This window comes from Hyposmocoma kahamanoa, unplaced genomic scaffold (assembly GCF_003589595.1).
Source record: "Hyposmocoma kahamanoa isolate Upper Pololo Valley unplaced genomic scaffold, ASM358959v1 210, whole genome shotgun sequence".
Lineage (NCBI taxonomy): Eukaryota > Metazoa > Arthropoda > Insecta > Lepidoptera > Cosmopterigidae > Hyposmocoma > Hyposmocoma kahamanoa.
The window spans coordinates 955657-980630 of record NW_020653731.1 but is presented as its reverse complement, the minus strand read 5'-3'; positions in this window follow the sequence as shown (position 1 = coordinate 980630).

The window sequence follows — 24974 nt, the reverse complement described above, 5'->3', positions numbered from 1 at the left end:
TAGATATTCTGACTCTTATGTCATCATTGTAAAGAATAGCAAACAAGAACAAAAAGAATTCATAATTCACTGTGTATAAAACTATTTTTCTGGATTTCAATCGCGTATATTTGTTTTTTCAAACAAAACAAATTAAAAAAAAGTAATCCTCTTATTCGTAATAAGAGCCTATGCAGACGGCGTATTTTATATGCACCATAAACGCGCGTCATCTGCGTGTATACGTGGAGGAGGTTCTAAATTCGATTGTATGTTTTTTTGTATGTATGTTAAGCGATGTGGCAAACTAGGGGATGAATGACTTTTGAAGTTGGTTTATTTAATACTCTGTACTGATGTTTATTAATTTCAGTAAGTTTTTGAAATGAATAGAATAGACTCTAGTGGAGTATATAAGTTTCTTGCTTGCAACGCGATGTTTGCGCGCGTTTTAACCGGCGCCGTAAACGCGCCTTTGTGAAATGCGTCGTGTGCATAGGGTTTAAGATTAAATCAGAATTTTTTTAAATTTTCAAATCGTTTCTTCTTAATACCAGTAATTTTGAGTTACGGCAGTATTTGGTCACATGTACGATATTATTATAGTAAGAAATAGGAATGAATTTTTATTCAAAAATTAAGTACGTGGTTAATTATTTTTTTTATATATATTAGACACACGCTTGGCCACAATCTCTCCTGATGTTAAGCGACGATGTGACCGATAATAAAAATAATAATACTTATAATTTAAATACTATTTAAAGAGCTCTAATAGAGGACGTTAGTAGAAAAATCAAGAGTTAAGCATAGAACACTTTGGACTGAGAGCTGTTTTTGTCAAAAATACCATAGATTTGTTTTTAACGCTGCGTCAAAAGTGTCAACTTGAAGTGATATGGACTCTGTATCGCGCGGAATGACAACTATGTGTTATGATTACCGGAGCAACGAATAAAACCCCTGAGGTTACACTACCCAGAACACTCAGATCAGAACCAATTAAGAAACGTTTGTTTCCAAATTGATCCTATTAGATACCAGTGACCTTATCTCGTGCCCATATTGCTAACCGCTATCAAGGTCATCAAAATGGCCGCACCTGTAGAGGTACAGCCATTTTCAAATACGATTTGTAGAATTCGTTGTTTAAAAATCCATTCTCCAAACTAACATCTACATGCCTTTATCGTCTACGCAATGCATTATGCACCTTAATGTGTTATGATAACGGCATGCTACTTGAGGTTGAGCCGTTAGTGATCTAATTTATTTATCAATGCAGAGGGTCTAATTCATAGTTGTGGTGTTTTCCATTAGCACAAAATGTGTCGGAACACATTATGTCAAAAAAAAACTTTATAAATACCTTTCTCTTTTAAACCCAATACTATCATACTGCTATATGTCAACAAATACAATTTAAATTAGAACCTAAATAATGGAACTTTTTTTTTACAAATGTAATAAAGGTTTATCTAAAAATACTATCAACCTCGCAGGTCTATATTCATAAACAACATTTTTTTTCATGACTTTTAATAATCCGTCACATATTAATTTGTTAAAAAATAAAATTATTTCAATATGTATATCGGTATTAATGCGGATTTAAATTTTTATTGTTAAGTGAAACTACTCCACTAGTTTGTTTGCTAGAAGACGTCTGCTCGAATCCGGCCGGATTGAAGGATTTTTTTCTAAGTGTTCGACCTTTGTATTAATAATTATAACAAACTAGTGAAGTAGTTTCAAGTAACAATAAAAATTGTAATACAGTGAATAGCGACATCTCTAGTCGGGGCTGGTATCTATAAAGGTATTCAACTGGATGACGAAATACTCTCATAGATTTCTCACAGATGGCACTACGGCTAAAAGTCGTTAAAAACCAAATACAAAGACAAGACAACAAGCATGTAGAAAAATTCGTGAGGTCCGCTGGTTCGTTCCGTGGTTGAGTTGGCATAGTGTCTGGCACGGTTTGCTAAAAGACGTCGGTTCGAATCTGGCCGGATCGAAGGAATTTTTTCTAAGTGTTCGATCTTTGCATTGATGCGGATGCTTGCAAATTTGAACTTACTAACAAGCACAGATCTAAAAAGCTTGAAACTTTATTTTTGGTAATTTTATTATGTTTCGTAAAAAGTCATAGAGAAAAAGTTATTGTTTATGATGTTAGTAACATACTCCTGCCAGGTTGTTAGTATTTTAAAAGTACAAAAGGTAACCCTGCACATAGCTTGTCCCTAGTAGATTGTGAGGATGTGATAAATATGTTTGCAAGACCTTGATATTAACCACAATGAGACATAAATACATTCTTTGCCTTCAGCTGTTCAGTGGAACTGTTCCGCTCATATTTGTAGAATTTACTGCCTAGACAAATTATCTATATATTCCTTTGTTCGTTCTAGAATACACTATTTTTGAATTACGACTTCAAAGTCAATCTTGAAGAAATGTCCACTATAAGATGAAAATTTTATAAGTAATTTTAATACAGCTTCTTGTGAAAGAGTTCGTCCAGGAAAGTACTGCCACCTTACCTATTTCTGCCGTGAAGCAGTAAGGTAAGCATTATTGCGTTCCGGTTTTGAAGTGCAATAGGGTGCTGGTGAATTATAGACTCATGGGACTTGTCTCAGGGCGGTGAGTGCGGTGGCAGTGCCCCTCAGATATTTGCAGTTTAAAGCTCTGAGTGGCATTGCAACTATTATGGACAGTCGTTGACCACCAGGCGTGCGACTTATTTGTCCCCTTGATATCATAAAAAAAGAATCATATAATTTTTTAGAACTAAATACAAAAAATGCAGCTAAAATGTGAACGAGACTATCCCCTTTCATAATATTATGATATTTAAGACGTTTTGCTTTAAAGTCAATAAATTATCAAAGTATGAGTAATTTTTAATCAAGTTTTAATGATGTCACTTGAAGTTAAAATTGTACCAAGTTACGAAATGTATTGGCTGGTATTTGATTACTTTGCTTTAATCTATATTTACTGTAATAATCTGGACTGTAGTACAGTTAATGATGATATCATTATTTAACTAACTAGTCTTTATTAAGATTTCAATGCAATCGGTCGATTTGTGCATTTTACAACTAACTTTAAAAAGTTTTGTTATAATTTTTTTCACATTGTTCTCTACTTTTTTTATGATACCAAGTGACGGGATGAACAAGTTGTGCCCCTGGTGGTAAGCGCCACGCCTGCCTATAACAGTTGCATTGTCACTCAGAGCTTTAAATCGCAAAGATCTGAGACATAGTTGACGAGTACGGTAGAAATAGAGTACGGTAGAAATAGAGTGCGGTAGAAATAGGTAAGGTGGTAATACTTCCCTGGACAAATTCTTTCACAAGGAGCTACTGCTGTTGAATACACAAATGTAACGATATAATTTATCCTCACGAACTCTCATATCCGACATTTTGTTCTTAATTCAGTAACAAGTACTTATTTAAAGAGCGAACATTTTCCGGTAATCGTGGCATATCGACCTTTTTTATATAAGTATAAGAATAAATCTTATTGATAAAATGCAATGCAAATTAGGGTCCACTGAAAATCAGCGTCACAGCCTTTTCTCGGCGGTGACGTTAGCTGAGTGGATCCTTTGACATACGCCACAGCCGCACACATGACATCTACTTAGTACTTATATACAACAGTGTTGACTATTTAATGTTTTTTGCTTTGTGGTCATTTCATTGTCCATTTTAATTTTTTTTTGTTAAGGTATTTTATTATTGTTTAAATTTAGCTTTATTTTTTTTTTAATTTCTAACTGTGTATTTTTGTGTTGTGGTGTTTTTAAATAAATTCTATTCTATTATATTCTACTCAATGGATATGATATATAGCTTAAAATGTAAAGTGTTAAACCAAAAACGTCGCACTGACTAATCAGCCTAACGCTAGTTGTGTAAGCTAGCCAGGAGAGGTTTTAGTGGCAGTAGAGTTCCTTGTAAAAGAGGGAAGTACTGCCACCTTACCTATTTCTGCCGCCAAGCAGTAATGTGAGCATTACTGCGTTCCGATTTTGAAGGGTAAAATTACAGGCAAAAGGACCTTTTGCAAATGTGTGCCTAGTGGTAGTGACCCAGTGAACTAACGACGTGTTCGTTCTGTCACTTGATATTATAAAAAAATAGGATTATCAAGTTCCCCCAACCAAATACACATAAAAAACTTGTGATTAAGATACAGATATCATTGTACTCTAGATGTCTGTTACTCGACTAATAAAACATTGTATTTGTTTATCTGTACCACTGAACTTCCTAATCGGTTATATTTTATACGAAATGAAGTCAGTATAAAATAACAATGAATTATTATTTATTCACTTATTGTTTTTATTTTTGTAATTCATTTAAAGACACAATACAGATTGTTGTAGGTGCCTCTTTCATACAATACTTTTTTATATATATTTCATATTAAATGATAAAAAATATTATTGTGATAACAGAATTAACTTGCTTGCAATACCAAATAAACAAAATCAAGTGTTAAACGTGACTAATTTGTTTGAGAAATTTCATTTATATTGTTGTGACAATAATGTCTCCAGTAAATACATTTCTGATGTGTGTAGTGACTGTGTTGTTGCTATTTCTTGGTTTTAATTTTTTATTCGCACTATTATACCTTGGATCCAAATATTGTGAGTATCCTTTAAAACATTGTTTTAAATATAATTTTTATATTAATTGTGACAATGTGAAGACATATCTAAGATGGATGTGGTTAAGATACATAACAATAATAATAAATATTAGACAATAACACATACGTTGCTCCAACCCCATAGAAAGTAACTAAAGCACTTATGGAAATCGGAAACATCGACGGTACCACAAACACGGACAGGAGACAATACAGAAAATTTAGTTTTTCTACATTGACCCGGCCGGAGATCGAACTAAGGACCTCGAAAATGTCGACAACATGAAATGGTCATCATTTTAGTCGACTACGTACTTCAGTTGTGATGGAGGTGACATAAATCAATTTGCAATGTCGTAAAGACGTAATATTTATTCCATTTAACTACCTTTATTCCTCTCTACATTTATTTCTCTCGTGAGTTCGGGTTTAATACGTGATTGTCTATGTGTGTGTCCATTGCATCCGCGACACAGCGTGTCCCTTGTTATTATTATTATTCCAGTATCGTTATTTTTTTTTTTATAATTCCAAGTGATGGGACTAACAAGTCGTGCGCCTGGTGATAAGCGACACGCCTATCCGTAACAGTTGCAGTGCCACTTAGAGATCGCAAAGATCTTAGGGGCACTGCCACCTCGCCCGTCATCCTGAGACATAAGTTGACAAGTTCCGTGTGCCAGTAATTTTACCAGCATCTTTACCCTCCAAAGCCGGAACGCAGTAATGCTCTCATTACTGCTTGGTGGCAGAAATAGTTAAGGTGGCAGTACTTCCCTGGATGAACTCTTTCTCAAGGAACTCTACTACTCCTAAACTATCAAAACAATCTATGAAAAAATACATATTTTGTCGTTAATGAACACAATTTACCAATTCTTCTCTGCCATTTTATTAGATGATTTTGTTCAACATATCGTAAAGATATAACTATACATTTTATTTTTGATATTTGACCTTCTTTTTAAAGAACTAGTTATTTGGCACATTCGACCTCCATCACACCCGATGGAAAGTGACGATGAGGTTAACGATGGAGCATGCACACCCAAGTATTCACTCTTGCCTTGAAAGGGCCCAAGTTATAGCATTCGAATCCTTGGAATATTCTTAACATAACCTACGTTTAGTCTCTCGATAGTAGAAAGGGGAAAGCGAAGTAAAATAATGCAATTCCATCGCAAACTCTACGTGATATATCCTGTAGAATACCCATAAGTTACGGCGGTTTTCAAGGCTCTGACGAAGAATACTTATCGTCGGGCATAGTGCAACAACGTGTAACTAGCATTGGCTTATAAGTTTCCATTTCGATAAATTAGTGGCCAAATCAAATACGCGTAACTGTAGTGCCAACCAAACTAGAGCAATTTACGGGAATCTATTATTATCAGTCTGTAAACAACATAAATTAATGCTTACTGTGCAAAATTGAAAGTCATAGCCATTGAAATAACAAAGAACTGACATTCAATCATTCTCTTGTAAAATTTCGCTTAGTGCAGATACGCGGATTAGCACTGTCCCCGTCGTTATAACTTCTCTTAATTTATTAATTTGGGCTTTTACAATAGTTCTTATGTACTGACGTAATATAACTCTTTTTCGTTTAATGTAGTGGTAATCAGTATCCTAAATATTTGTATAAAATAATCATAGTATCTAAATTTTCTAGACGCCACCATACTGAGGCGGAACCGATAATACCCTATCACCGATCATTATGATAATGTTCAGATATTGTTTTTTAATTATTGTCGTTACACGCTTTTCAATATCAAATATTAAAAAATATAAAAAGAAAAAATATAATTAAGTTTATCAAGTGGAAAATTGCTTAGTGCACGCAAATCACAATGAATCTCGTGGGTTTCATATTATTTATGACTGCAGTTATATGTGTGATGCTGTTTAGTTTCATGTGTATTACGTTATTGGTCAATTTATGTAAATGTATCTGTAAGTAGAATTTTTTTTTTTTGCACACACTCAACATAGCCCCGCACTAGGAAAACCCTGTGTCGCGGGTGCCATGGACACACACATAGACAACCACAAATTACACCCAAACTCACGAGAGAAATAAATGAAAGCCATACAAACATTTCTCCCGGCCCGGGAATCGAACCTGGGACCTCTGCGTGGCAGTCCGACATGGTAACCGTTCGGCCACGGAGGCAGGTAAAAGTTTATTTCTTTAATTTCATATTGATCAAAATTCTGAGGCTCCCGTACGACGTGTCATTGCTTTTCTGTACGTCTGGTGCATTCTGTACATCGAACTAAGAATCAGAAGCGAATCAGAGCATAAATATATAAGGGCTACATCGCAGGAGTAGTCATTAATTTACTCATTTTACACAACAAATGATCTAATCAGTACGATAGTGAGGAGTTTCTTATATTACATAAACACTTCGCGGGAATACGGTCTTCACTGATGAGGTAAGCCTCGAAGATCGGCATGTATCAGGTCCGTTAGTAGTCTAGTCTTTGCGAAATAAGAATGCAGAAGAAAAAAAGGAAATGAAGACGCTGTAACAAAAAGTACAATTAATATAAAACACTATCTATTTCATTTAATAGTATACGACGTGAAGTTTACAACTAAATGACGGTGATGATTTATTGTTCTCTCGTTTTGAAATTTTGATGGGAGTGACGACGAAACGAACCAACGTAACAATAGTAAAGGAAAAGGGAATTCGAGAACGATTCAAAATTTTAAAAGTAAAGTGCTTCTCCTCTCTACTATTGGAAGATTGTCAATATGGTAGAGATGTTCCTATCCACGACTAAAGGAAACAGGTTGTCTCAAACTCATTACACTTGTAATTGTCTATTAATGAAACTTTATTGTTCATTCGTTTAGGTAGAATCCCCTGAAAATAATGAGCAAGAAACTCTAGGGGTTGCTTTTTGCAAATAAACATTTGTAAACATTTGTACAATATTTATTTAAACATCATAGATCGAGAATACCTGTAAGAGTTAAAAGCGTCATTACCACAGATTTTTGTCATCCAAGTACACAGTAGCTGTTGTGTAAAGTTTTTGTTTTACTATAGTCTTGCTAATTGTCGCCGTTCCTTCCCATGCCTTCTCTGATGAGCACAGCACTTTCACCTCAGAGCAGTTTTACCTTGCTCGGTATGGAAATCTGCTGTGATTTGAATCCAAGGAGCTACATCGAATCTGTGATCAAAACAGCCTCACGGAAACTCGGAGTCCTGAACAAGGTGCGACGTTTTTTCACGCCGGACCAGTTATGCCTGCTGTACAAAACACAGGTCCGGTCTTGCGTTGAGTATTGTTCGCACTTGTGGGACGGCTCCGCCAAGTACCTACTCGATGCCTTGGATAAATTACAGCGTCGTGCTACTCGAATTATAAGCGACGAAGAGGTCTCATCACGCCTTGAACCTCTGCAACTGCGTAGAGATGTTGCATCGCTTAGCGCCTTTTACCGCATGTACCATGGTGAGTGCTCTGAAGAGCTGTTTAACCTCATCCCCCCATCCCCGTTCCTGCTCAGAAGCACGCGTGCTGGCCTTCGTAGTCACCGTTTCACTACCTGCCGAATTCCATCGCGTACTAAAAGGTTCGGTGGCTCTTTTCTCTGCCGCACGGTTGACAAATGGAACTCCCTTCCGGCACATGTCTTCCCTCCCTCTTATGATATGGGGTCCTTCAAACGAGGCGTGAAGAGGCATATTGTAGGCAGGCAGGGTGGAGGTGGCTAGTGCAGTGAGGATTCTATCGCTGCACTAGGTTCCTTCGCGTTTGGATACCACTTTCCACTTAACATCAGGTGGAGTGGAGTCATTTGCCTGTCATGTATAAAAAAAAAAAAAAAAAAAAAAATAGTTTTGAACCTCGTGAATGGATGAATTAAAACCTTATGTTTCGACCAATACAGAAAAGTTTCTCAAATCCTCTCAAATCTCATCATTCAGCGCCCGTAGTAACTATTGAGCTACTGAGGTCATCATTGCCAGCAATGTGGATTGGGACCTTTTTATTGACTACGAGCAAAATAAATTTCAAGTTGAAAAACCAGATTTACAAAAATGTTAACTCAAACCTTTATATTTTAAATCTTTGGGGTCGTGAAAAATATTCAATGAATTATCTTTTTGCTATCACTTTTAAATATCCTTGAGAAACATTGTACAGTACAAAATAAGACCGGATAGGTAGACCCATAAAGCAATTAAAGCTTTATTGTTAACGGTGATAACGTTTATCTTTCGCTAAGTGGTAGATAGCACAGAATAGTGTACCGAATGTGGGTGTAGTGTGGCCATATCAACAGTATTCGGTATTGTGCACGAATTCGAAATTCGGCATTTGTGTTCTGCAGGAACATGGAAAAAAAATTTAAAAATGTCAAATTGTAGGATCGTATAATGTTTATTATTCATCATAAATGAAATATTCATTATCCTCATAATGCCCAGTGTACAGTCAACAGCATATCAAGACACACATTGGCGTATCTTGTTCCGTTGCACTGGAAGCGATTTTCGAACAAAAATATGTAGTCTGATGTGCTGTTGACGTGTATCAAAATGTAATAACATGTGAAGTTATTTAGACCCAGACAATTTTTGTACCTATGATCACGTAAATGCCCAAAGCACATTTAGGGTCGTATTCTAGAACTCTACTCAATGCTCAAGTCAGGATTTGAGTATGGTTTAAAGCACTCGAAATCATACTCAAGTCCCTACCATTAGAGTCGTATTTCCAGTGCTTGTGTTTCCATTGCAATCCTGGCTTGAGCATTGAGTAAAGTTCTAGAATACGACCCTAAGATGAATATTCTATACGACATTAAAGTTTCTAGAAAAATACTTAAAAAAAAAACTGAGAGCATATTTGTTTGGACCTGAAGCATGTAATTATATTTTAATGTACATTGGGCGTTTAGCACTTTTCTCATTGTAGTTTGCCGAGTCTTAGGAGGTTAAAACACTTAAAAAAATTACATTGACCATCCAACCAATTTGAGGCATAAAGAATATCTTCTAATGGAGGTCCAAATAAATACACTACACATTGTATACACATTTAATGTAAATTGTCGATTATACAACAAAACAAAATGCAAAGCAGTGTCGACTACACATTATATAAAAATAATTTAATTACAATTTCTTCGAAAGAAATTTCATTACCCTGTATTTATTATCCATTAAGTATCTGTTCAGAAAGGATGACGGTCATGACATGCGATGCTTATGTACTTACACGGTAATATAAAGCGATTTTTGATATTATTCTTTAAAGCTCCATTTTTTTAAATTGAGTACTTTTTCTCAAATTCATGCTCCTCTCCTTTGAACTGTCTATTACAGGCAAATTTATTAATTATTCTTGGAGCAGCTTCGAATGCCGAATTTGACTATGATTGTCAATAAGATTCTCACTAGCGTTTTAAACCTTTTATGCTATACCTATGTCAGAGCATCAGTCTTTTTTTATCGCTATGGGTATGGACATGAACATCACTATAGCAATAGCTATGGTGTCGCCAATGGTGTGTTTGGTGCTGATTATTATGATAATATTGTCGTGTACTACGTATTGCAAATTGAGTGAGTTTTTTATGTGATATTTATTGTGTAGTCTTCTCTAATTTTGGTGGACCACATTTAAAGCTACATGTACAAAGTTGAAAAATGTATGTGAAAATTTTTACTCCTTACTTTTTAGGTAATTGCACGTTCTTTATAATGAAAGAAGTACATTCTTTCATTATCAAGAACCTAAAGATTTAAAACAGAGTTAACATACTTACAGTACATTAAATAAAACAAAATAATTACTTGACATGCTTAATAAAGAAAAAGGTAAAAATAAATTAACTTTTCTACTCAAAGATAGGGATTTTTTATATAAATACATAATAACTTCTTCAAATTCCTTTATAAAGAAATTTTACCTCAAATATTATTATTTATTTTAAATATACACCAAAATCTGATTTGACAATTAATTTAAATGCAAACTTAAATTAAATTAAAGTTTGTAAGGTGATTCGAATGACATTATAATTTAATAAAATGTCCGACACAAACCAACACAATGGACAAGCGTTCTCAATGACGTTCATTCAAGTTCATTTCTAGCTCATTCGTTCATCCTGTCTCGCGTTCCATGTTTGAAACTGTGTTTAAAAATGTTTAAAAAAATGCGGAAACAAATTATAAACTAAAACAATGTTTTTAAAAACGTTTATATATGAGCGTTTTCAATATTTCCAGCCAGATATTGTTAGATAAGATTAAAGTAATCAATTTAAAAATTATCGAATATTTCTTTCTATTTTGTTATGGACTTTAGTTGAGATAGTGTGTTCTGTTTTTAAAAAAATGGATTTAATAACGCGATTAGTTATTGGTTCTCTTGTATTTCTGTGCATGTATTTGTTCTGGTGGTGGTTTTGCTTCGGTTCCTGCATCAAAAGTAAGTTGTCCTACAAACAATAACAAGTTTTTATCTTGAATATGTTGAGAATGCGTTGCGGCAATAGGTCAATGATCTTTAACGTGTAAATGAATATCATTTCACCGAACATTTTATCTTGGTACTTATAAATTTATAGACAGGTCATCAACATCAACCTAAATACGTGCCACCGTTGAGCACGGTGACCATTGTTCGCCACTCTGGCCTAATGGTATCTTTCCTTCACAGGAACTACTTTATTTTGTAATATCAGGTGACAGGTAGTAATTTACACGCCTCTCCATAACAGGTGCAGAGCCACTCAGAGCTTTAAATCGCAAAGATGTGAGGGGCACTATCGCTGCGCCCGTCTCCCTGAGACATAAGTTGACAAGTCCCATGTGCCTGTAATTTCACTAGCACTTCAAAACCGGAAAACAGTAATGCTGACATTACTGCTTGGCGGCTGAAATAGGAAAGGTAGCAGTACTTCCCTGGACTTAGCTGCGTTACTTGTATGTGTGTGCACACATTCGCACACTTTCACGGTGCACTCGCTTTTCATTTCTCTCGTCATTGTATTATTTGACATGAAAATTTAATTTGGTGGCTAAATTACTGATTAAACGATATCAAAACTAAGATATGCATAGTAATAAACTATTTACTATGGTAGTTTTAGTAAAGCAACATGGATCGTTAGTGATTTAATAAATTAATGTCATCATTGACATTCCACTGTCACTCTACTGAGACATATGCAGATATTGCAACTAGATTTTAGCAGAATAACAAATATTATTATAATTGCTATACAGTCGTTTTTTTAATGGGACAATATGGGGAAATACTAAACCATAAACGATACATAAGTCATACTGTGTGAAAACAATTTGGGCACAGTAAATTTTTTGGTCAAGCGCGAGTTCTCCATAAAAATTTGAGATGCGCTGAGTACAAGTTTTACCGAGTAACCGAGTACCGAATATTACTCGGTTTAACATTTGCCGAGCCGAGTACTCGGCCGAGTTACTCGGTTCATTACAACCGGAATGCGATGATCCTAAAAGTCCCATTGATATGTCAATGAAAGTTTATTGTCGCGAGAGCAGAGTCCTTTCCAATGGTGGGCAGGCCACGAAACAAGATATCCAAAACTGGCACAGTTAGCACGAGTGTTTTCATGCGCACCTGCAAGCACGATGTGTAGCGAGCGGTTATTTTCCGAAGCGGGTAATGTGTATGATGAAGAAAGGAACAGACTGTTACCTGAACCCGCAGAAAGTCTTGTATTCCTACATCATAAATTGCCTTTTGTAAGTTTTAAATATTAATAATGTAAACTTTCTTTTTAAATTACTAAATTGCTACAAATTGTTACAATTGTCCATAATTTGTAGTAATAAATCTCTTTTGATTATTTGAAATATATTTTTGGTTTTACTTTATTATGTCCATAGCTGTAATGCTTTATTTTAACCGAGTGCTTTTCTCATGAACTGAGTTATTCGGCCGAGTACGTGTAGTAAAAAAACGGCAGAGTACACCGAGTACCGAGTAGCAAACGAATACTCGGCGCGTCTCTAATAAAAATGAATTAAATTTATCAGATTTTTTTTAATGCCGATCGACTCAGTTTCAAACAAAGATGATTTAATTGTATGGGACGAAACAAATCGGGACAGCAGAAGTTGGTAAAATTTTTAATGCTAATAGACTCTGCTTCTTATAAGAACGTATGTATTGTATCGGAAGAAAAAATTGGGATGGTAGAAGTTGTTCAAATATAATTTAAAAAATCATACAAATTGTATAACATTTTATTACATTTGGCCAACTTCTGCTGTCCCAATTTTTTTTCATAAAACTGAGTTGATCGGCACTTAAATAAATTTTGATCAATTTTATACATTTTTATGAGCAAATAAAAAAAATTTACTATGCCAAAATCATTTTAACAAAAAAAGACTTAAAGGTTCCTAAGACAGTTTATTTGTACCATGTACCATACCATACTGTCTCATTAAAAAAAAACACCCTGTATAAACTCAATGGTGACTCAATCGAATTACAATGACCAGTGATTTTATGAAAATTAGCAAACTTCAGACTCTGGCAATTGATGTGGTTGTCTGACACATTTTTTTATTACTTATTGTTTGTTCATTTCCTCAATCTGTTCACACCTGGGCTGTTAAATAATGGAACAATTCTAGTCCTTAAAAGTATTACCGGTAGCATGTCGCGCATAACAGAACAGATGCTTACCTGAATGAATGAATGAATGATGATGACCTAATACCGGTTTGATTTAAAATTCAATAGCTTTCAATGTTTTGGGTTTGTGAAACTATAGGTACTTGTTGTGGTACTATTAATTTCCATGCAACCTGTATTTACACAGAAAAAGAACTTCTTCTTTTGAAGACACAAATAGTCAATTTTGAAAGTCTAGAACTGTTATCTACCTTAATATATAATACGAATATATAATGTTACAGGCAATTTGATTAATCGGGTAGTAGCAGCTTCTTGTGAAGCGTCCAGTGAAGTACTACCACTTTACCTATTTCTGCCGCCAAGGAGTAATGTTAGCGTTACTGCTTTCCGATTTTGAAGGGTACGGGTGCTGGTGAAATTACATGGGACCTGTCAACTTATGTCTCAGGGTGTCGGGCGCAGTGGCAGTGCCTCTCAGATCTTTGTCATTAAAAGCTCTAAGTGGTACTGCAACTGTTATGGACAGCCGTGACGCTACAGGCGCACAACTGGTTCGCCCCGTCACTTAGTTATTATAAAAAAAACACGCACATGTGACGTTTCACTGTCCGTGGTCCAACTGCGTAGTCCAACTAGTAGGACCAAGGGCAAAATTTTTTGCCCTTGGTTTTACCAGTAGGACTACGTCAGTAGGATCTACCCACCTACCAGTAGGATCAGTAGTTAGTACCGATCCGACCGTTAGTACCGGCCGCCTGCATGACGTCAACCCTCCTTAGGAATACTTCTTTGGGTTCTTGGGTAAAATGGGTGTTCCGCAGGGCTCAATACCTGGACCTTTCTTATTTCAGATTTATATTAATGATCTGCCATTATTTGTTAAGGAATGAATAGACTTGTCAACTTTACGTCTCAGGGTGACGGACGCAGTGGGAGTACCTCTCAGATCTTTGCAATTTAATTTATTTATTTTAAATTTTAAAACTCTGCGCACTTAGTGTGAAACAACTATTCAAAAACGTTAATCCAATGATCTTATAACGATACGTTTATTTGTAATGTTTGTAAATAATTTCCATTAGTTGCACACCTTTTCGTATGTAGTTTTAACACATATAGCAATAATAGCGATTTGGGCCCTACACAAAAAAAATCTGTTATCACGAGATAACAAAACTGACTGTGATACCAATTATTATATGATATTATCATTTATTATTCGCAGTTCGTTAAAAACGGACTGCGTTTTTCAATTAATCTGACATTTTTCTCCACTATATTATTGATATAATTTAATATCACGAAAAGTGTTCGTATAAGTTTTATAAAATAATAAGAACGATTTCAAAATGTCAGATACCTATTTTGTGATATTTTTTATTGTTAACATAATATTGTTTTGGGCTATTTACGCTGTTTTGGCAAGAGTGTTTCGTAAGTAATATATTTTACAATAGTTTAAAACATGTAACATGTGTAAATTGTGTAAATTAATGTGTGTAAATTACGAATGCAAAAAAAAAGAAACTAAGAAAGTTATTGTGCAAAAAGCTTTTTTTATAATATCAAGTGACGGGACGAACAAGTCGTGCGCCTAATGGCGAGCTACACGCCTGTCCATAGCAGTTGCAGTGCCACTCAGAGCTTCAAATCGCAAAGATCTGAGGGGCACTGCCACTACGCCCTGAGACATAAGTTGACAAGTCCCATGTGCCTGTAATTTCACCAGCACCCGTACCCTTCAAAACAGGAAAATTGGCGGCAGAAATAGGTAAGGTGGGAGTACTACCTTAGATCAACTCTTTCACAAGGAGCTCTACTGCTATTAAAGATTAAAATGGTACGGGAATTCAATACTAGCTGCGTTGGTGTTGAATTTTTCATGCAGATAATTTTCCCACCTTCCCAGTGCATAAAATTAATAAAATAACATAAGCGCAACTATATAGGTATATAGTAAATCCTCTCATTGAAGAACACCAGTGTCCGACAGACATAAAGGTGACATGAAATGATGATTTTGCAAGTAGAATTAATTTTCTTATCTTGTTGTATCTAATTGCGTCATTACTAATGACAGTACGTCATTGTTAATAACAGCTGGTTGTATTACTATGTGTGCATTCTATATACGTTGATTTATCAGATAACAAATAAAAATAGTTTTGGAAATGCGGCGAAAAAGATATATTTATTATTATTTCTCATACAAAGATTGAACAAATATAAAGAAAAGCCTTTCGAACAGATTGGTCCGGTATCTGTTGCTTCAATAATAATAATAATAATAATAATATCTTTGTATTCATAATCATAATAAAATTAGAAGAGTTATTTCACAAAAAAACTCAATAAATACATTTCATCGAAAAGCGACGTCTGCGTCATTTGTGATACCTGTAAAGGTGTCGGCTGCGGTGAGAAGGTTATTCAAAAATCTCTTACTAGATGTCACTAGCGGCGACGTAAGCCGAAAAGTCAGACAAAGATCTGTAACAAAAACGCATAGGACAATTTCGACGATTTGGTAACTAGACCCGTGGCTTAGCTGGTTAGAGCTAATTAGAGATTTTTTCGTCGACCCGAAAAAAAAATTTCTGTGTGTTTAATTTCAATATTTGTATTCGTAATAATCGTTTATTTCGGACTCCGGAGCCATGTATGAGTATGAATATACTTTGCCATGGCTACCGCTTTCACGTGTACTGTGTAGCAGGAACACAGAAAAATTCGTAAGATCTTGCTGACTCGATCTTGCTGACTCGATTTGTAGCTCAGTTTGTAAGAGCGGTAGCCACGGTAAGGCAACAAACACTGGTTTGAGTCCAGTCTGATCGAAGGAATTTTTCTTTTTAGTTGTTCGATTTCTGTATCAGTATTACTAGCAAAGAGTGGAGTCTTTTCAATGAATTTACTTGCTTAAGTAATTATAGAAATTACTGCCTACGAGGCCGAACGGTTACGACCCTGGTTTGCCACGCAGAGGTTCCGGGTTCGATTCGATTCCCAGGCCGGGAAGAATATTTATTTCTCTCGCGAGTTTGGGTCTAATTTATGGTTGTTTATGTATGTGCCTCCAAGGCACTTGCGATACAGGATTTCCCTAGTGCGGGGCTATGAGTGTGTGCGTGCATTATTATACAAAGTGTAAAATGTAAATACCAACTGCCCACCTTAGACGCAATGGACAAGCGTGACAAGAGGCTTATAGGTGACTCGGAATTAGAAGGCCGGGAAGTTGCCTGCTTATTGGGATTCTACAGGATTTATCACGGAGAGTGTGCGATGGAATGGCATAATTTGATTCCGCCTACCCTTCATTGGGGTACTAGACGTGGGCTGGGGTTCCACTGGATATTCCCCGGATTAGTACGAAGAGAGGAATTTCCTGCCAGCGGATTTGTTTCCCGAACGCTATAACTTGAACCTTTTCAAGGCGAGAGTGAACAGGCAGTATTTAGGTGTGCATGCTACATCATCGATTTCATCGTCACTTTCCATCTAGTGACATGGAGGTCAAATGCGCACTTGTTTTTTATAAAAAAGAACTGTCCTTGGCACCAAACGTTGATAGTAAATATTTTTTTTTTTACTTAAAAATGTGCAGGAAAAAATATACATAAGAAATTTGCATGTGTTTGCATTTCTAGAATTAAAATATATGGAAAGAAAAAAAAAACAATGCCTAGCGACGTCTAAATGATTTAGCGTATCAATATTCAACGGTCGTAAAGCCTGATGGATGATAATTTCCGTCAGTGTGTTGATAACATTATCTATTGATAATTTATTTGCTAATATAAGTAGGTATGTTACTAGATGGAGATAGGATTTAAGACTCTATGGCTATTAATTGGAATTGAAACTATTTCTTCTGATCTTTTTTTTTATTACATCAAGGGACGGGACGAACAAGTCGTGCGCCTGGTGATAAGCGACACGCCTGTCCATAACAGTTATGGCAATGAGTTGAGTTATCTTTATCACCAATAACCAATTAAACGTCCCAATGATGAGCTCGGTTTGAAAGTCTTATCTCTTTTTTAATTGCCTCTGTGGCCGAATGGTTACTATGCTGGACTGCCACGCAGAGGTCCTGTGTTCAATTCCCGGGCCGGGAGAAATATTTATTTAGGCCTACATTCATTTCTCTCGTGAGTTTGGGTTTAAATCGTGATTGTCATCCTGTGTGTGTGTCGTTGGCATCCGCGATACAGGGTTTCCCAAGTGCGAGGCTATGAGTGTGTGCGTTATTATTATTTAAAAAGAAACTTCTTTTGCGATTTGAAATTTAGAAAAGAATATAATAATAATTTATTTCTTTCTTAATTTCAATTTACAATAATAGTAACAGAAATCTCCTTTTAAGCATAGCAATGCCTGTGTTAGGATTTTTCCTATATCTATGGTTAGGACATTCCTCTCTTCTACGTCCATATCTGTACTACATCTAATTAGATTCATAATAACAATCTTATTTCTAAATACAACAGATACAGGTACAGTACAGTTTGTTTTTCATATTTGTTTGTGTCTTTGTATATTTGTTTTTTTTTTCAAAGGAAAAACAGGGTCATAATGTATTTTTTTCAAATATTTCGGACTCTTAACAGCTATGAGTTATTAAACAGTTAGCCCAATACTATCTAATATACCTACAATAATTGCAACAACAAAAATTTTAAGCAATTAATTTAATCATGTTCTGATTGATTCAATTAACATATTCGCCAAACAAGATAAAAATCCACTTGATTGGAATCCGTTTTCTTCGGTGTACATGTTACTTAAACTATAAATGAATGTTATTCTAAAGATAAATTAAAAAAGTTATAATTATTAATACAAAGATCGAACACTTAGAAGACATTCCTTCGATTCGGTCGGTTTCGAACCGACGTCTTCTAGCAAACCGTGCTGTGCCAACTAAGCTACGGACCTCACGAATTTTTCTATGCGGTTGTTGTCAGATTTTTGTATTTGGTTTCCAACGACTTTTTAGAACTAGCGCCATCTATGAGAAATCTATGAAAGTATTTTGTCACCCACTTAGGTACCTTTACAGCTCTCTACTCGCCATAGCTAGATGTCGCTATTAACTGTGATTATATTTTTACTGAATATCGAAATGTTTCGATCCGGATCGCAGGATTTTTTTGTGAGGGTTCGATCTATGTATTATTATTGTAACAAACTAGTGGAGCAATTTCACAAAAAATAGTTAAATATCATGGTGGTTGTAACATTCTGATATTCAATGGAAATATAATCAAACAATGTACTTAAAATTCATTTATTTGACGAAAATAATCAAACCACAAACGAACACGTTAGTATTTTAAATTCTGATGGGAATAAAGTTTCTTTAACCTGAATATTCAATTGCAAGGAACAATGTGTAAATTAAGTATTATGCGTCAGGGTTCATGTCAGTGTTAGAAGAAAAGCGCAGCCTTCTTCTGGCAAACAAGGTTAGATCTGAAAAAATGACAACTTTTCAGGAGAGAAGTTCAAATCTCTCTTTTGTGAAAGTCTTCGTCTTTTTTGTGAAAGAAAAAGTGTGCATTTCACCTGATGGAAAGTGACCATGGAGCATGCACATCTACATAATGCCTAGTCACTCTCGCCTTGAAAAGGCCAAAGTTATAGCGTTCAGGAAATAAGACTGCAGGCAAGGAATTTCACTTCAAAGTCGCTCGCCTTATAAATGTGGAAGCATATCGTTTCGTGCGAATTTTTGAAATATTCAGAACATACCATGGTTGGAACGCCAGCCTGCGTCTAGTCTCCTGATGATGGAAAGGTGATGACGGAATTAAATCATGCAATTCATGAAAAAAATCGTGCACAGTCGTTCTTTAGTATCGTAGGGTTCTTCAATACAGTAGTATTGGTATTCCCGGGCAACTGCTGCCACCACATAATATTTCCTCGCATATCATAACACGGACATTAGTGCTATTAACGACAGCATTAAATTAGATTTGTTATCATTATCAGCATATATCGTATATAATAATTACGACACGTCTGACTACACCACTAATCGTATAGAAACCTATCGAGTGAGTCCGCCATCTTTGATTTAATTTTTGTTTTGCGCAGGCACGAAATGGACAGTGCATCAATTAGATTGATTATTTTCATTATTGTAAATATTTTTTTGTTCTGGGGCCTGTATGCCTTGTTCTCAAGATTTCTGGGTGAGTGATCTTCTTTTCTTTAAATTGCATTTCTCAAACACAAATGCATTGTAAAAATAGCCGCCATCTTAGATTTTTGTTGTAACGTTATGTCGCCAGGCGGCATGGCAAGGGAATCATCCGTACGTGCAAGCCAAACAATGTACAAGCGCACATTGACGGCAATTATTATACGCGCAAAACGTCGTTCGGCGTCGCGTTTAAAAAAATAATTCCACCTGCGCGTGAGTTTCACAGCACTTAAAGGTGCAGAAGCAAACTGGAAGCCATCTAACCTTAATGCAATCGCAGTCTCCTCTAGACAATTGCAGACTGATATTACCATTCAAATATTCTACAATATTGTTTGATAACGGTAAAATTTTACCTATAGAATTATAATTTCCTATCGCAAGTAATTATATATGTCACTACCTATTTGTTTATCTCTGAATAACAATTGTAAAATTTGAATTCTAAATGATAATTGATAACGATTATCAATTCAATGTTTCGTCAGTAATAAGTACCAGGATCTCGGCTCTGACTACCTATTTACAGCCTTTGGATTCGAAACCCTTGGCCCATGGGGTCCCATGTACAAAATTTTATCCAAAAAATAAATAGTCTGGGAAACTCAAGTGCCGGCAGCTATCTTGCTCAACGCATTAGCATAGCCATATAAAGGGGGAACGCTGCCAGCATCTTCGACACCTTGCCGCGGGGACCCAATTTTATTCATATAATTTAAAAATTCCTACATAATACCTACCTTACCTCAGTCTGGCTGCGCTATGGCGCCAGTTCGCATAGGCCAAAAAGAGGTACTTAGAACTCTGCGGAATCTTGACGTAGATAAAGCCTACGTAACTGTGCGCCTGAGTTGTCTCCTGTTCTCACACGCCTGTATCGCCTCTCACTTGAGACAGGTGTAGTTCCCAGGTCGTGGAAGCTTGCAAACGTGCAACCTGTGCCCAGAAAGGGAAGCAGAGCTGACCCTGTCAACTATAGACCTATCTAAGTCACTTCCATACTCTGCAAGACTATGGAACGTGTACTCAACAACAGTCTCCTGTCATACCTTGAGACAATGACCTCCTCAGTGATCGCCAGTATGGATTCCGACGAGGGCGATCTACCAGGGATCTTCTTGTGTATGCCTGTCACATATGGAACGAGTCTATAGAAAAGCAAGGCGAAGAACTTGCAGTGTCTTTGGACATTTCTAAAGCCTTTGACAGGGTCTGGTACGCAAGCCTTTTAAGCAAGCTTCCATGTTATGGGACATGATCTCGGACTTCTTGAGTGAACGTTCCATTCGAATAATCTTAGAAGGCTACTCTTCCGAACATATGGCGATAGTTCCTCAGGGTTGCGTACTGTCTGCAACTCTCTTTCTGCTGCATATCAATGATATGTTAATCCCAGGTACCTTTGCGTATGCTGATGACAGCACAGTTGTAGATAGGTACTTGACCAATGCAAAGGTCAGAGGAGAGGAAATCCAGTCTTGTCGAGAGTCCATGGTTAGCCGTTTAGTTTTGACGCTCGAGGCAGTCTCCGATTCAGTCTCCCACCAAAACGCAGGCTTGTCTATTCTCCACTAAACGGAGTCCCTTTGAGCTGACTCCGACTTTTCGTGATATATCCATACCAATAGCCAACCATCTCCAGCTACTTGGAATGGACCTGTCATCCAATCTGAACTTCGGCAGTTACATTGCATCCATGGCCAAAAATGTAGCCAGGAAGCTTGGCATCCTTTTCAGGGTGAGGCGTTACTTCACACCGGGACAGTTGCTTCAGCTGTATCAAGCACAAGTCCGGTCGTGTATGGAGTACTGTTGCCACCTTTGGGATGGCTCTGCTACATATCTACTGGCCACCTTGGATTCAATTGACAAGCGTACCAAGAGTCTTATAGGTGACTCGGAATTAGTAGAGGTGAAGCTGCAGAGCCTTGAACACCGCCGTACAGTTGCCTGCTTATCGGTATTTTACAGGATATGTCACGGAGAGTGTGCGATGGAATTACACGATTTAATTCCGCATTCCCTTTTTCATCATCGGGGGACTAGGCGTAGGCTTGGCTTCCACCCCTATGTTGTGGATATTCGAAAGATTCGCACGAAGCGTTACGCTTCCACATTTATATGGCAAACTTGTTCCCTGAACGTTATAACTTGGACCTTTTCAAGACGAGAGAGAATAGGCATTATCTAGGTGTGCCTGCTCCATCGTCGACCTCATAGTCACTTTTAATCAGGTGAGATGGAGGCCAAATGCACACCTACATTAGAATAAAAAAAATCCTAGGTTTACTTTATAGTATTTAAGCTTTTATTGTACCTTACTTGTATATTGTCATTAAAAATAAAATTCGATCTAAAATATGGTTTTCTGATTACATTTTAGGTTGTTTTCTTTTGAACTATGTTTTGTTATCTAATAATAAAATAATTTTGTATAAAATTCGGTCGGTGCATATTGTTATAGCCATGAAACCACATTTGTGATTATAAGTCAAAATGCTTTTATCATACGAAAATCATAAAAATTATACGAACTTCATGAAACAAATTACGTATAACGTGAAATTTTATAACTTCTCCTTTTATAATTTAAAACATAAAAGTTATCGAAAAATTTTGTTCGAAGAATCTTTAAACTTGTCTTCTGAAAAGTTGTCATTTTCAAGATATAGCCTATATTATTAGACCAAGGGTGCGATATGATTTTTGCATACATAAACAATCATACAAACAGCCGAGATCCGCAAAAAGTTTCAATACGCCAACTTCTAGTTTGCTACAGCTGTGTGTCTTTTGCGGTGAAAACCTTAAGTACCTCGGGGCCACAGGCAAAAGAGGTCACTATAGACCTTTTCATCTCGTAATGAGTGCGTTTCATCATCTTTTACATTGCGTATAGATAAGGAATGGGATTACCTGCCTGCGTCTGTATTTCTGAGCACTTACATACAACCCGATGTTTTAACATGTGATTGGATAGGCATTTTCTGAGCGTGGTCATTCCATCGTAAACATTATCTCTGGTCGACTTACTGGTAACTTGAAGGTAGGCAGCTACTTACCAAAGAATAAGCATAAAAATCCAGAGTCGAAACATTGTCAAAGTCCTGACTTCGACGAAATTTCGACCTTAAATTAGATTTGTTAAAGGTGGAAAATTCCTTTTAAATATACGTAAAATAATTTTGAAATTTAAAATAATAATAGTATACTAGACAACCATAACAATTACCTGGTTTCAAACTAGGGAATATTTTCCACGTACGATGAGTAGCAAGCAATGGAATTCGCTCCAGGGCATTGTCCAAAATTCTATCTAGCGCCTACGGTGTGTAAATACATACTATCGCGCCAGTCTTCCAGTACGCTGGGCGGAGTATGTATAATATTAATATCTTAACTTTCATCGGTTCTTGAATTTCAGTCCCTGATCCCGGCCGACTAACTCATTGCTGTGGAATTCATCTCTTTATATGGAAGAGGCGAGAATCCTAACAATAATGACATCGGTTATTTCACTTTTCTAAACTTTATTTCACACATTGGTTTTACCAAAAAACGTACCCGGGACCACCCAGCGCTCATAATGCAAACCTGAGACGTTAAAATTATGTCCATTGTCCTACACTTTTTTCAAAATATTTCGACAAATAAAATCTATGCAAACGGAGATGCCCATATATTTTAGACGTCTATTATAAGAACCGCGTGACACGTCATCATCATCGTCAACCCATTTATACGGTTACCTATCAGTAGTCCGAAATGACACTTTCCAGAATAACGTCGAAATTTCATAACCTCGAAAGTAATTTTGTGAGGAAAATGTTTTTTCTTTTAAACCTAACTTAACCTAACCGAACCTAATTGTGTCTTTGATATCGATAAATATTCAACATATCCTGAAAAAACAACTGTTTCGTTATAATTCGGTTTTCGGTGTAATGAAAATCCGAACAAACGTTATTTCGGACAAAACAATATTCGACTTTGTGATAGGTTACCTGCTGTGGATGGGTCTCTTCTCAGGCGAGGGTTTAGGCCGTAGTTCGCCACGCTGCCTAACGCGGGTTGGGGACTTCAACTTCCGAGGGTTGTGAACCTTCTTCGACATGTAGATTTTATTAAGATCCTTCACCGAGAAGCTGGTAAATTTGAAAAAAAAATTTCGCACATAAATTCCGAGAAGCTCAGTGGTGCGAGCCCGGATTCGAATCCACGGCTTCTTTTGAGAGGTGGCAGCCACGGCTTTATTATAAGAACCGTGTAAAACTTGATATAAAATAAAATAAAATCGTATTTATTTGACACGTCAAATACATTATAAAAACAAACAAATAGAAAATATCAAATAATTCGTTCATAAATAATAAAAAAAAGAATAGAAAAAATAGGAAAATTTGGTAATAATAATAGAAAAAAAAATTAAAACAAATAAGGAAACAAAAAAAGCATGTCAAAAAGGTCTATGACTCAGCATTTGATTGATTTTGCCTTGGCCTGTCATAGAAATAGAATACCACAATTTAAAAAAATCAAATACTAACACAAGCAGATAGTAAATAAATGAAATTAAATTTGAAATATACAACATTTACACATGAAAATAATAATCAACTTGAATAATAAGAACAATAATAGTAAATTTAAACTGCACAATACCAAGTATTCATAAACAGCTATTACGTAAAGCCCATGTTCCGAGATAGCCTTTCACACAGCCACAGAAAACATTTTCGTTTGAACGTTGGTAGTGCTTGATACACAGCCAGGCGGAGGTGGATAATTCCAAATTTTAGATATCATGTAAATACATAGTTAACATTTCGATTTCCGGTATAAGAATAATATCCATCTCCATCCGTTGACCGTTCGGTCAGCCATGAGTTCGAAAAAAACATTTAAGTTCTACTTTCGAAATCAAGTTTAGTTCAAAAACGAGAGGAAAACAGTCAAGAAAATCTTAATATATCGACAGAATTTTCCATCTTTTCAGACATTTTCCTTATGATAAACTTTGTTTTTATCAAAATATATTAATAACCTGCATTTTTTGATAGGTTATCTACATGAATATGTAATGGTTGGAACGCAATGATCAACAGCATTTTTGTCATACGGTGCGCTTTCATCGTAAAGTAATGGATTCATCTCAACCGAAAATATTAAAAAAATAGTATTAAACTGAATCCTTTATAGTATTAAAAAAAGTTGAATAGTTTTGTTTTAATTAAATATTTACATTAACAAAACAACGGACTTTAGCAATTTAATAAAAATTTGTATAAATTTTAATTCCACGCTTGAAAAGTTTCAAAGTTCAAAAATTTTATAATTCAGCAATTTGATTCTGTAATAACTTAAGTTATAAGTGACATAATATAACAATAATGTAACTTGTGATATCTGGTGTAATTATAATTCA